At 44.9% G+C, this 14,317-nt stretch overlaps 1 protein-coding gene and 1 pseudogene across 1 annotated transcript in view; both read right to left on the bottom strand.

Moving 5' to 3' along the window:
- ZNF232 (zinc finger protein 232) overlaps positions 1–13,215 on the bottom strand; it is a 16,754-nt gene extending 3,539 nt beyond the window's left edge. The window contains exons 1-3 of the mRNA XM_024735467.1: positions 12,830–13,215; positions 9,048–9,193; positions 1,056–1,381 (exon numbers count right to left, since the gene is read on the bottom strand). The gene's annotated coding sequence lies outside the window, so the exon portion shown is untranslated. The remainder of the gene's footprint in view (positions 1–1,055; positions 1,382–9,047; positions 9,194–12,829) is intronic.
- LOC112393800 (zinc finger protein 345-like) lies at positions 460–13,148 on the bottom strand (annotated as a pseudogene).
- Positions 13,216–14,317: the final 1,102 nt, after the last annotated feature.

Here is a 14,317-nt window from a genome sequence, read left to right as displayed (position 1 = left end):
CAACCACTGCGCCACCAGGGAAGCCCCATTCTTTTTTTTTTTTTTTTAAATTCATTAACACACACTCAGAATCTACCAAGAGCCAAACCCTGTACTATACCCTTTAATACTTTTTTCTCCATTCATCTCCAGATTATTATTCCAGTAAGAGTCATTGCCTTTGAGATACTTACAATCTGGTAGACAGATATGTAAAGAGTTTGCTACACTAGATTCTACAACTAGATAAATGCTATAGCAGGAGAAAACAGCAGGAAAAAAAAAAAAAGTGTTCCGGGATCCCACTGGAAGAAACAAGTCTTAAGCAAAACCCAAGTTTCCAGAGCTCAGAGCTGAGAAACGTTTCAGTGCAAGGTGACTGACTCTCAGAGGTATTGAAGAGGCAGCCTCCTCCCAGATGGCCTCTCACTCTTTCTCAAGTTTCTGTAGTGGCCACAACAAAAGAAAAATTTAAATTTCCTATGAGGCAATCTTATTCAAACGCCCATGATCTGTAGTAGGGTCCTGAGATGCGGCTGCTATGGGCAAGACGTGGTCTCGGGTAAGGTGTCCAGCGTCAGGAAAATCTAAAGGGAAGGAGGTGGGACGCACCCAGAGGCCATTAAAGGCACACAAACAGGGGCGCTGGCCGAGGACAAAGGAAGCACGGAAGACGAGCGCAGAAGGCTGTTTCTCGGGGTGATGTTCCAGCGGCGCCAGCCCGCAGCTGAACTCCTGCGCACGGCACTGGGCAGGGGACCGCCCGATTGCCTGGGGAGGGGGCTGTCCTCCATACCAGTTACAATTCCCCACCCTTCACTTTAACCCCTGGGATCTCCAGAGAAGAGAAGAGGCGCACCGGGCCAGCCACCGCCCTCCACAACACGTGACGTAATCCGTGCAACCGGGCGCGGGAACCGTGGGGACCCAGACCCCGTTCCACGCGGTCTGGCCTCGGCTCCTCACAGGGTTGCCTGCGGAGTGTGCTCACTGCAGAAACCGCCGCTGCCTTCCGGGACTGGCCATAGCAGCGCGGGCCGAAGAGTGACACCCGGGGCGCCGCCGCTAAGACTCACCTCGCAGGTTCCGGAGCTCCCATCTGACCACTTCTGCGTAGCGCGCTTCCAGCCCACCCGCGGGGGCAGGTGTGCGCCTGCGCACCCGCGGCCACGACCTCTCCGGTCGCGGAGGGCTCTGGGAATCGCAGTCCTTGGACAGGGGAGCGGGGCCGGCGTGAGCGGGCCTTTTGGCTTAATGGCTGGAGGGCGTCGCTTTTCTGTTCAGTTGTAGGCCCAGGGGCCGTCCAAGACGATTTAAACGGCAGGGAAATTCCAGCCTGTGCGTGGCCTCTTTGCAGCGTTTCCTCCTCTACGTTCTGTTTTCTCGTTACATCTTCCCAGACCTGATGAAAGGGTCACAGCCGAGGAGGAAGTTACCCCCAGGGAGAAAATATTCCCAACCACCGGCCTATGCGTGTCCGTTAGTAAATAAAAAACAATTCCTGCGGAGGAGTAAAAAGAAATGTAAGGTTGCGGTTTACTGGGGTAGGGGAAAAAGGACTTGTTGATAGAGGAAATCACTGCCATCTTCTTTTCCAATAATGAGAGAAATATGCATCTGATTATGAGTTCTAGGGGAGGTAACCATTATGGGAATGGAAAAGTACAGTAGAACGTCCAAAGTAACAAGGGAAAAGATAGGATGCACTAGAACTTGAGCAAACTAGTAAAAATCAGAAAGAAAAGAATCCAACTGGATCAAAAGAGGAAATCAAAAGCGAAATTACAAACTCTTGAATTCTGCAGGGGGGATCAGGAAAGCCTGAGATAAGAATTTGGACAATTCATTAGCTGTTTAGGGACAGGCAATAAACAGAACACTTCGTGGTAAAATCTATAGGACCTAGTAACAGCCATGCTTGAAAATGTATAACCTTAACTACCTCACTTGTTAATGAAAATAGATATAAAACAATTTAAGTCACCTTAAGAAACTTTTTTTCTTAAGCTGAATTTTTTTTTTTTTAATTAATTAATTAATTTTTGACTGTGTTGGGTCTTTGTTGCTGCTCCCGGGCTTTTTCTAGTTGCAGCGAGCGGGGGCTACTCTTCGTTGCAGTGCATGGGCTTCTTATTGCGGTGGCTTCTCTTGTTGCAGAGCACGGGCTCTAGGTGCGCGGGCTTCAGTAGCTGTGTCTCGCGGGCTCTAGAGTGCAGGCTCAGTAGTTGTGGCGCACAGGCTTAGTTGCTCTGCAGCCATTGGGATCTTCCCGGACCAGGGCTCGAACCCGTGTCCCCTGCATTGGCAGGCGGATTCTTAACCACTGTGCCACCAGGGAAGTCCCAAGAACTTTAAAATCATAGTAAAATAAACCCAAAGAAGCAAAGAAGAGTGAATCAGTAAAGATAAAAACTAATTAATGGAGACTTCCCTGGTGGCGCAGTGGCTAAGACTCCGCGCTCCCAATGCAGGGGGACTAGATCCCACATGCCGCAACTAAGAGTTCACAGGCTTCAACTAAAAAAAAGATCCCCCATGCTGCAACTAAGACCCAGTGCAGCCAAATAAATAAGTAAATAAATACTTTTAAAAAAACATGGAAAAATTAAAAAGGAGAGATAAATTCAAATGCTCATTTCTTTGAAATGAGCAATAAGGCCGATAAACTTGTTTAGAGCCTTATTAAGAAAAAGAAAAATTAACCAGAATGGGAATGAGAAATAGAACATAACCATAGAATCAGAAGAGATGAAAAGAATTAGAGACCATTTCTTTAGGGTAGGATATTAGAAAACCTAGATGAAATGGATGATCTTCTGGCAAAATATAAATTACCAAAATTGTGTGCACCAGCCAAATGTATATAAAACAACCCTGACTGGGGGTGGCAGGGGGTGGGTAAGAAGACCCCAAGAAAGTGCTAGAGAGCAATTACATTTAGATGTAACATGAAGCACCACTTTCTGGCAAACAACCTAGTTTTAAATGGGAATCATTAAAATACTTAACTAGAGGGAATTCCCTGGAGGTCCAGTGGTTAGAACTCTGGCACTTTCACTTCCGGGCCCGGGTTGGATCTCTAGTCAGGGAACTAAGATCCCACAAGCTGCGTGGCACAGCCAAAACAACAAAAACACTCAACTAGAAACCAGTCACCAAGTTTAATTTGAAATAAATGGATACTTTGACCAAGTAAGCAAAATATAATATAACCTGAATTTTTTTCTGCAGTGACTAGTTTATGGTTACATCTGGAATGGAAAGAAAAGAAAGGAAATTACACATACTGTGCTCCTGTGATGACTATAGTTTTCAACAACTGCCACAAAACTAGAAAATTATAAACTCGGACATTCATTCAAACATTTATTGAACAAAAATATATATGTAAATCTAGGTCTGGGTTGGAGGAGAGGGGATACAAAAACGTAGTTCCCTGCTTTCAAAAAGCTAAATGTGGGGCTTCCCTGGTGGCGCAGCGGTTGCGAGTCCGCCTGCCGATGCAGGGGACGCGGGTTCGTGCCCCACATGCCGCGGAGCGGCTGGGCCCGTGAGCCATGGCCGCTGAGCCTGCGCGTCCGGAGCCTGTGCTCCGCAACGGGAGAGGCCACAACAGTGAGAGGCCCGCGTACCGCCAAAAAAAAAAGCTAAATGTGTTGGGGGTGTGAAGAAAAAAGAACATGCATAAAAGATTTACAATGTAATAATGGCTTTCTGTAAGCTGTGAGACTGGAGAAACAAAGGACTTTGGTTTGTTCATTCAAACAAGTCATGCTTCAGTGTTTGAATTTTTCTTACAATGAACAATGTAAAAAAAAAAGCGACAAGGCATTTTCCTTTAAAGAATTGAGTGTGTACCAGAACCTGTCAGACACTTTGCCTGTGTTTAAAGAAAAAGTTAGTTTGAGCGGTGGGGACTCTGAATGCTGCAGGGGATCAGGAGAGCCTGAGATAAGAGTCAGGACAATGCATTAGCTGTTTAGGGACAGTAATTAGACCAGACCTCAAACTAAATGCCAAGCCAAGAACTTTTACTTTAGGTAATGGGCAGCCACTGGCTACTTTCTGAATGTGAGTTTGCATGTCTGTGTGTGAGATAATAAAAGCAGTATTTCAAGAAAATCAAATAGTGGTGTGTATGATGGATTAAAAAGGTGAACAGTTCTGAGGCAAGTAGAACAGCAATGGAAGACCAAGGCTCAGAGAAGCCTAGTTCACTTTCACTCTCAGGATCTCAAGGTGCTGCCAGATCTGATCCAGATTCTTTATGCTAAGAGGAAAGAAAGCACATGGGGGTACAGTCTCCTTGATCACACATCCAAAAAATGGTCATGGATACCCTTCAGAGGTAATGAGGAAAAATCATTTTACCCAAGATTCTAATAAAACTCCAGAGACAGAAAAACCAGTCCTTCCAAACTCATCCCCAGCTGTTCAAGGCCCTCTTCACCATAGGCTTAACTCATGCCCAACCATACAAGACATGGGCATAGTGTCACATGACTGACCAGAATTTTAGGTCTTCTAATCTCATAAGCATCAGAGGTAGGGAGAAATTTCCTCCAAATCTTTATTTCATGAGAGATTCAGAAGCTGAAAGGAGAAATTATTTGTACTCTAGCTGCAGCCAAAGGACATCAACATATTTACCTGCTCTATTTTCAACATCCTCAGCTGCTACATTCAAATCCATCCTGCTTCAGGGAAGAAATGGTTTGGAGGAAAGGAGCCAGCTCAAGAGGAGATTTAGTGACCAATGTCACTGGTGTGCTTGGTAAAGACAGATTTGATAGTGTGTTGGGAGAGAGACCTCAATGGGTTGAGGAAGAGAGTTAAGAATTGGAGACAATGTGGGAATCCCCTGGTGGTCCAGTGGTTAGGACTCTGTGCTTTCACTGCGGTTTTGATCTCTGGTTGGGGAACTAAGATCCTGCAAAAACTGGCTACAAAGGGAAATGATATAGGGAAAAAATGGGTTGGGGTTGAATTTTGTTTGGTTTTTAGGACGCAAGATACTTGAACATATTTGTACACATCTGGGAAGGGGCAGTGGAGAAGAGAGGTGAAGATACAGGAAGGAGATGGGATAATGGGATGCGGTGAGGTCCCAGAGGGAGTGGGATAGAAAGCACAGACAGAAAGATGACCCCCTAGATATGAGAAAAGGCAGTTCTATTAAGAAGGGAGCAAAGTTGGTTACAGTATATGAGAGATGTGTGAGGGAAAGGAATGGAAGCAGAAAGTTGAAAATGTTTCTGTGCAAAGGTCTCTACTTTGTGAAGAGATTGCGTGCTAAGAAGGGCGGTGGGTGGGTGGTTAGATGTGCAAAGAGAGGGGCAGGTGTTAAGTGGTATTACAGACAATGGGAGAGAGTGCCGACTAGAATTGTATTAGTGTTGAGTGTCCGAAGGCCTATGTCTCTCTAGGTTTGTGATTTTCTTCCTCAACCCAGGTGCAGGCTCAGGAAAGGACAATTAGGACTGTCCATGGTAGTTTTCTTTTGGCCAGGTACACGTGACTGAAGAATGAGGCAAAAAGGATATTGGTAAAAGAGTGGCTGAAGTGTTGGACAGAGGTATCTAATAGGAAAGGGTAAAAACCAGGGAGGGACAATAGATAGAAAGGCCACTGGACTGGAGACCCGATGAGTTATAAGAACACAAAAATTAAACTATACAACAGTGCCTTGACTCCTTTGAAATAGTTCAGATGGTCAAAAGAGACTTTCCAACTCACTGCAATTTGCCTTTTATGATATGGCGTGTAATTTGCTCCCTTCCATCTTTCTTTCTTCCTTCCTTTCCCTTTCCTTTCTTCCTTTCCTTCTTTCTTTCTCTCTCTCTCTCCCTCCCCCTTCCTTCCTTCCTTTCTTTCTTTGATATCTTTGTCTGGTTTTGGTATCAGGGTTTTGTTAACTCTTCTCTAAACGTTTGATAGAATTCGCCTGTGAAGCCATCTGGTCCTGGACTTTTGTTTGTTGCCTTCTATCATGTGAAAAAGTTGAGACCTCCTTATTTTCTCTGATTATTACTGTCTCAAAACCAGTTAAGCCACCTACAGGAATTAGAGTTCACTATCATATTTGCAAGATACTTATTGATTTGACCTCTTAATACTTTCAGCTTAACGCTAGCCTCTCCAAGAAAAATCTTAATTCAACTCTATAGTGCTATATAACTTCTCTCAGATTCACTGCTAACTTTATTATTCCAAGATACAGCATCCTACAGAAGGACAAATACTGCATGATTCCACTTATACGAAGTACCGAAAATAGTCAAAGTCACAGAAGCAAAGCGTAGGATAGTGGTTGCCAGGGGTTGGGGGGAGGGAGAAATAGGGAGTTGCTATTTGGCAGGTGCAGTTTCAGTTATGGAAGATAAGTAAGTTCTAGGGGTCTGCTGTTCAACACTGTGCCTATAGTTAAAAGACTGTCATACACTTAAAAATTTGTTAAGAGGGTTAATCTCATGTTGAGTGTTCTTACCACAAAAAAAAAAAAATAGAAGAAGAAAAAAGATACAGCATCCTTGAAAATTTGTATAAATCCCCCCCACCCCCACTTTCCCCAATCCTTACCATTTACTTACACTAAGCCAAGCCCCTTCTGACTTCAAGTAGGATCAGGAAATGCAGAATCATGTAATTTTCCAGAAGGCTTTAGCCTGGGAGAATATGTTGTCTCCTTTCCTTCAAAATGCCTTAGATAATCACAGCCCATAGGAACTACTGATAAAAAATCTATCATTTGTTGTATACTATGTGTCTAGAACTTTGCTAAATGCTTAACAAAACTGTCTCATTTAATCTTCACGATAGCCCAAGGGAGGTATTGTTATCTTGATTTTACATATGAGAAAACCAAGGCTCAGAAACATAAAAAAAATTGCCTAAGATTACATAGATTAAAAGTGACAGAACCTGGATTTCAGTATATCAGATTTCAAAGTGCCATTATACTTTAAAATCCTACAGAAGAGATTTCATCACAACTTCTACCCTTATATGAAAGAAGGTAACTGTCCTATGATTTACTAGTCACTTCCTTTTCCTAATTAAACTAGCTGCTTCTGTATCTGATTTTACTAGGAATGGAAGAACAAGCTCAAACTCCCTAATCTTCTCTATATATTGACATTTATTCTAATGAGAAAACATCAGGACCATTTTCAGACTTTTGGATTAGACTCTGTCCCAGGAAGAACCATTCATTCTAGAGTTCAGGATATCACACCTATCTTATATTCCCTTGGTACAGTTCATATTATGGATAAAAAGATAGGAAAAGTTATTATATTCCTGGTGCTGCTGAAGAAGACACACAAGGACACAATTTTGTGATGATGTAGGTGCTTTACAAGCAAGTTCTTCCATTTGCAAGATTTCCCTGTGGTGTGGAACCTCTGATGATAAAATAAGGAGTGAAAATGTAATTAAAGGCTTACCCCATCAAGGTCTTTGTGGAAAGTGTTTAGGAAGGACAAATCTGCACACAGCCTGAGGCTGAACACTCTAAACTGAATCAGATGAAAATCGCTCTTAAGAAGCTTAGAATTTTCCAAGTATTATAGTTACAATGGCTAAAGGTAGACACAACAGTATTTAAAAACAAATATATATATATATATATATATATATATAGACATTTTATCATTACTGTCTTCCTAGGATTCTGTGTGGTGTCTCTGATGCTAAGACCTGATCTCTGACTGAAAGTTTCTCCATACTCATTACATTCATGAACTTTCTCTCCAGTGTGAATTTTCTGATGCCTAACAAGGTCTGAGCTCCATCTGAAGGCTTTTCCACATTCATTACATTCATAGGGCTTTTCTCCACTATGAATCCTGTGATGTCAAATAAGGTCTGAGCTCTGATTAAAAGTCTTGCAACATTCATTGCATTCATAGGGTTTCTTTCCTCTGTGAATTCTTTGATGCTGAATAAGTTGAGAGCTCCCCCTAAAGGCTTTCCCACATTCACTGCATTTATAAGGCCTCTCACCAGTATGGATCCTCTGATGTTCTATAAGGACTGAGTTCCTGCTGAAGGCCTTTCCACATTCACTGCATTCAAAAGGTTTTTCTCCAGTGTGAATTGTTTGATATCTAATAAGATCTGAGCTTCCTAGGAAGGTTTTTCCACATTCATTACATTCATAAGATTTCTTTTCCTTGTGAATTCTCTCCTGTCCATTAAGTTCTGAATCTGAACTGAAAGCTTTCTCATATTCAAGTTTTTCTCCAATATGAAGTCTCTGATGTTTAAGAGAAACTGTGCACCCACAGAAGGCTTTCCCACATTCAGGGCATTTGTAGGGTTTCTCTCCACTATGGATTCTTTGATGCTGAATAAGAAGGGAACTCTGCCGGAGGGCTTTTCCACATTCGCTGCATTCATAGGGTTTCTCCCCAGTATGAATTCTCTGGTGGTTAACAAGATGGGAGCTCTGACTGAATGCTTTCCCACAGTCATTACATTCATAGGGTTTCTCTCCACTGTGAATGCTGTGATGGATAATAAGATCTGAGCTTTGATTGAAGGCCTTCCCACATTCATTACATACATATGGCTTCCCTCCACTATGAATTCTCTGGTGCAGGATAAGGTTTGAGCTTCCCCTGAAAGCTCTTCCACACTGATTACATTCATAGGGATTCTCCTTGGTATGAATTCGTGGATGTCACATAAGATTGGAGCTCAGCTAAAGTCTTTGCCTCAGTCACCACCAACATAAGGCTTCCTTCCCGTGTGAATTCTCTGACATATAACCAAGTTAGAGCTCCTGGTGAAGACCTTTCCGCATTCGTTGCACTAACAGCTTCTCTTTACGGTATGGATTTTCTGATGCTGAGTAAGTCCTGACTTCTGTTTGAAGCTCTGGCCACATGCCTTGCACCTATAGGTTCTTTCCTTTGTTGAAACTGATGTGTAACGGTTGGGGTCAGATCACAAATTCTCAGTTTCTTATCAATGTCAAGCTTTCCTTTCTTAAGGGTAATGCTCACTTGGCTGAACCCCTTTTCCTCAAAAGAAGAGTGTAGCAGTCCAGCCTCTGCTGAGTTTACCTGTTGCCTCTCCAAGCTGTTCTCAGTTTCCCTGGGTCCTAAGAATTTAGATCCACGGGGTATTTGTACTGGGTGTCCTGATCCTGTTTCTTCAGAAATTTCTTGCTTTAGCTTCCATTCCTCCTTCTCAGTTTTCTTTTCATTATCTGAAACATAAGTTAAAAGTATAAATGCTGTGATGGATAATCAGATCTGAGCTTTGATTTAAGGCCTTTCCCACATTCGTTACATATATATGGCTTCCCTCCACTATGCTAGGAGAAAAGAAATTCTTAGAAGGGGAAACAAATGTTCAAAGTAAAACATTTCTATGATTGGGTTAAGCTTCTAGATTCTCAAAAATGGTGTTATAATCTGGGAAAGAGAAAGGCTTCTAAACCTAACTTTGGTCTCTATGGTCTATAAAAGCAGTTCCCAAACTCGGCTGATTGTCAGAAACACACGGGAGAGCTACTGAATCAGACTTTGAGTCCACATCATTCTCTCGGCAAACTGTCTTTTTCCTTTAGTACCTTAGCTCCTGGATCGTAAAATTTCCTTTATGCAAAAGATCAGCCCTGTATTAACTAGATTTCTTTAGTTCCACTTCTAAAATCTTAGAAAAGAGAATCAGTTATCCCAGTTTAGGTCAAGTGTTGACTTTGACTGTAATCAGTGGTGGTAGGGGCTAGGGGGTATCACACAGGATAAACTTGGTTGCTGGGAGCCCACCTCTGGAGGTGAGAAGGGCAGTTAGATGGATCATGGTGAGCAGCCTTGATACTTCAAGAGTTGTTTATGACATATTTTTGCCTGAGAGGTGAGACCCTTAGTTACAGTTTCATCTTCTTGGCCATTTAGTGGATATACCCAATAAATAGGGAGAAGAATGGCAAGTAGTTTTATCTCAACTGTCAACCATGAAGGACTGAAAAGTAATTGCCTCAAAGCACCACTTTAAATGCAGAGGCTGTCTCTGGGCCCAGTAAGAACACAGCACTGTGCTGGATTACATAAGTCTGTGGGGAAGTATAGAGAGTAGTGGAGGTAAAGGAAGGATGGGTGGGCTTGCTATCCCTTCAAAGGAGCAAAGTAAAGATGCCAATAGAACTTGGAAGAGATTACTCTTTAATAATAAACCAGCAAGTATCAACATATAATGGCTGAAATTACCCACATGCAGAAATAACTCAAAGAGGTAAGGAAATCCTGGAATTCCTAAGTCCAATCATGGTTACCAGGACCTGGTTTCAGAGGAGCACTGGATGGAGTATGATTATAATAATCAAGACAGGGGAACTTAATCAATTATCTTAAACCTGACATGAAGAAACACTAGGTTTCTACATCTAGAAAAGAGGGACTCAGAGAGCAAAAATGTGCCTGTGCCTCCAGCACTGGTTCAGGGGAGGGTGCTCACTCCAGCTCATGGGGATATTCTCTGTCCCCTTGGTAGACACCTGCCCTCCTCCCAAGAGCATGTAGATATACCAAGTGATCAGAGCAGGATGACATCTGCATTAATATTACCTGACAATGCCCTTGCTTTGTTTCCATGCCCACTAAGCAAACTTTTCTTTTCTTTTTTTTTTTTTTTGGCTGCCTTGGGTCTTTGTTGCTGCGTGCGGGCTTTTCTCTAGTTGCGGCGAGCGGGGCCTACTCTTCGTTGTGGTGTGTGGGCCTCTCATTGGGTGGCTTCTCTTGTTGCCGAGCACGGGTTCTAGGCACATGGGCTTCAGCAGCTGTGGCGTGCGGGCTCAGTAGTTGTGCCTCGCGGGCTCTAGAGCGCAGGCTCAGTAGTTGTGGCACATGGGCTTAGTTGTTCCGTGGCATGTGGGATCTTCCTGGACCAGGGCTCAAACCCGTGTCCCCTGCTTTGGCAGGAGGATTCCCAACCACTGTGCCACCAGGGAAGCCCTAAGCAAACTTCTGATTAGAATTTACCTTCCTCTATAGGTTTTCCTAGATAGAAAATGTGTTGACAGCCCACTCAATTTCTGATCAGGCAGTTGTATTTTCCCCTGTTTTTTATACCACTTTCTTGTGGTTTGGGTAGGTCTATTTCCCTGGCCTGAATAATTCTGGATAGGTACACTGACAAAGTAAAATTTCTGGACCTGGAAAGTGTAGGACCAGACCCTGAAATCTGGTGATCAGAGCGTAAGGCCCAACTAAAGAGCCAGCTGGACTTCCTGAACAAAATCTATATCTCACAACCAAATGAAATGGTGAATATTTTCTCTTGGAAACCAGATTATTTCTAAATTTACAATTCTGAAACTGACATGTTTTTCTAATATTCTTGTCTCTGGTAATGCCTTGCCCCAAGCTCCTAATCTTACATTATTCTTGAATAATTTTTCCCTACTGTGCTGCATTAAATGGTGTCCCCCTAAAATTCATGTCCACCTGGCACCTATGGATGTGACCTTATTTGGGTATAGGGTCTTTGAAGATGTAATCAAGTTAAGATGATGTCATTAGGGTGGGCCCTGAATCCAATATGACTGGTGTCATTATAAGAAGAGGGAGGGCTTCCCTGGTGGTGCAGTGGTTGGGAGTCTGCCTGCCGATGCAGGGGACGCGGGTTCGTGCCCTGGTCTGGGAGGATCCCACATGCCGCAGAGCGGCTGCGCCCGTGAGCCATGGCTGCTGAGCCTGCGCGTCCGGAGCCTGTGCTCCGCGGCGGGAGAGGCCGCAGCCATGAGAGGCCCGCGTACCACAAAAAAAAAAAAAGAAGAGGGAAATTTGGACAGAGAACCGGAAGTAAGATAACCATATGAAGATGGAGGCAGATATTAGAATTATGCTGCCACAAACCAAGGAACCCCTAGGGCTACCAGAAGCTGGAAGAGGCATGAAAGGATCCTTCCCTAGAGGCTTCAGAGGGAGCATGGCCCAGCCAACAGTTTGATTTTGGACTTGTAGCCTCCGTAACAGTGAGGGAATAAATTTCTGTTGTTTTAAGCCACTCAGTTTGTGGTAATTAGGAAACTAATACGCTTACTATGAAGTCCAGTTAATTTTCCAGAAAAAAATGTCATTCTTTCCATTCCCGTAATTTCTCCCTGGCACCACTCATGGCTTTCCAGATTTCAGTAGATTACCATAAGAGACTGGAGCATAGTCATTAGGAACATGGGCTCTGGACATAGGCTGCCTTGTCTGCCTCTACCATTTATTTGCGGTGTGACCTTCAGTTACTTAACGTTTCTGTGCCTTTGTTTCCTCATCTGTCAAATGTGGACAGTAATAGCATTTAAAAGAGGTTTTGTGGGGATTAAATACATGTAAAGTGCTTAAAATGACACCTGGCAGAGTTAGCGCTCGATAAATAATGGATAGTTTAAATTTTGTTACTTGGTTAATGATCTTGACACCAAGATTTTCCCGCTTCAGTTCAGACTGGACAATGCTGTTAGTTATGCATCACTTTCGTCATGTTAATCACTGTTCAGAAACCTTTAATTCTGTTTATTACTGTACCAAATCTAACTTACTTTAGTTGAGTGCAGGAATTACTGCAAGGCATCAGGATGTCTCATTTTATTTGCTAGAGGCATTTTTTGGGGGTGGGGGTGGGAGGGACGAGCACTGGCGCAGTGAGCCTGACTTTCTAGATAATAGTTCAAAACGGAACAGAGACAGTTCTGTATCCCAGAGGGATTCAGAGGTCTGTGATGCTTGTTCCAAATCCAAGAAGCCACCAACCTGACCCTCATCCAACCCAGAAGAAACTTCGTTTTGCGAAGGTCACAAGGTCCCCATAAATAACTCTTGGAGTCACTGAAGAAGCTCCTTACCCAGCATGACCTTGTCCCCTTCACTCTCCTGCACTCGGTTCTCGCGGAGACCGCCTTGTGCGTGGACTGGCAGCGCACCCGGCCTGGCCGCATCCCGTACGGTCTCTGCTCCCGTAGATAACAGCCCTGGAGGCGCTGAGCCAGGAAGGGCCATCCTGCCTACCTGGGCTGCGTGGGCCGCCCGGAGGACCTCAAAGCTGCGGGCTGGGGCTGCAAGCGGGAGACCACGGGATGGGACCGTGACTGACTGGGGCCCTGGCGGCTGGGCCAGACCGTCGGAGCCAGAGACCTGAGCCCAGGAGCCCAGCGCCGCACGCATCGCCACTACGGGGCCTCGCCGCAGCGCCACCCTCAGTGTCCCCATCACTTAATGCTACCTCCGCCGCTTCGACCATTGTGTCCCCCCCCCCACCAGCAACTTGTCACGGGTGGAGCCGCGGCCAGCCAGGGGAGGCTCGGAGTCAGGCCAGCCCGCCCCTCGCCCCGCACCCCCGGGGCGCAAGAACCGGATGGCCACCAAGTCCAGTCCTCCGGTCTTCCTAGACAAGCCCGGGGGAGGGGGGACGCCGCACTTCCAACCACGTGAGCTGCAGTCTCCTCCCCAGTCACTGAGCTTGCAAAGATGCAGATCCGGTCTTTGTCTTGGGTGTGCTCCGTCTAGTGTGGTGACTAGAAAGTTAAAATTACTGTGTTGTGGTGGCTGTGGCCAGTGGGAACAGGGTGGAAGCGCTCAACTTCGACTGGGTGTGTGTCAGGGAAGGCGACCGGGGAGAATGAGGTGAACGTGAAGGAGTTGGGAGACAGTACTTCAGTGCCTAAGAAAATGGGCTTTGGAGTCAGGCAGTCCTGGGCTTGAATCCCAGTTTCTTCACTTACTAGTTTCGGGTCTCTGGGCAAATTACGTCGCCTTCTTGACTTTAATTTCCTGTGTAGAAAACGGGGATAACCGTAGTACCCACCAATTAAGACTGAGCCAAAGAATGCAAGAGGAAATTGGTGGTAAGTCCTTGTCAGTACCCAACATATGGGAAGTACAAAAAAAATAGTGGAGCTAGGTAAGGAGGGAGAGAGCCTTCCTAGCAGAGGGAACAGCTCGTGGAAAGGCAAGAGGGTAGTGCCTAGGTGCTTGGGGAACTGCAGATAGTTCAGGGGTAAATTTTGGGTTTAGAAAGGTGAGCACTTTGCAGAAAGGTCCCCACTGCAGTATCATGCCTATCCTTTGTGCCGGTTCCAATGGTTGTAATTTAACTTAAGATTCTAATTAGGGCTTCCCTGGTGGCGCAGTGGTGGAGAGCCCGCCTGCCGATGCAGGGGACACGGGTTCGTGCCCCGGTCCGGGAAGATCCCACATGCCGCGGAGCGGCTAGGCCCATGAGCCATGGCCGCCGAGCCTGTGCGTCCGGAGCCTGTGCTCTCCCCAACGGGAGAGGCCACAACGGTGAGAGGCCCGCGTACCGCAAAAAAAAAAAAAAAAAAAAAAAGATCATA

Source organism: Neophocaena asiaeorientalis, unplaced genomic scaffold (genome assembly GCF_003031525.2).
Source record: "Neophocaena asiaeorientalis asiaeorientalis breed wild unplaced genomic scaffold, Neophocaena_asiaeorientalis_V1.1 scaffold129, whole genome shotgun sequence".
NCBI lineage: Eukaryota > Metazoa > Chordata > Mammalia > Artiodactyla > Phocoenidae > Neophocaena > Neophocaena asiaeorientalis.
This window is presented reverse-complemented; position numbering and strand designations above follow the sequence as displayed.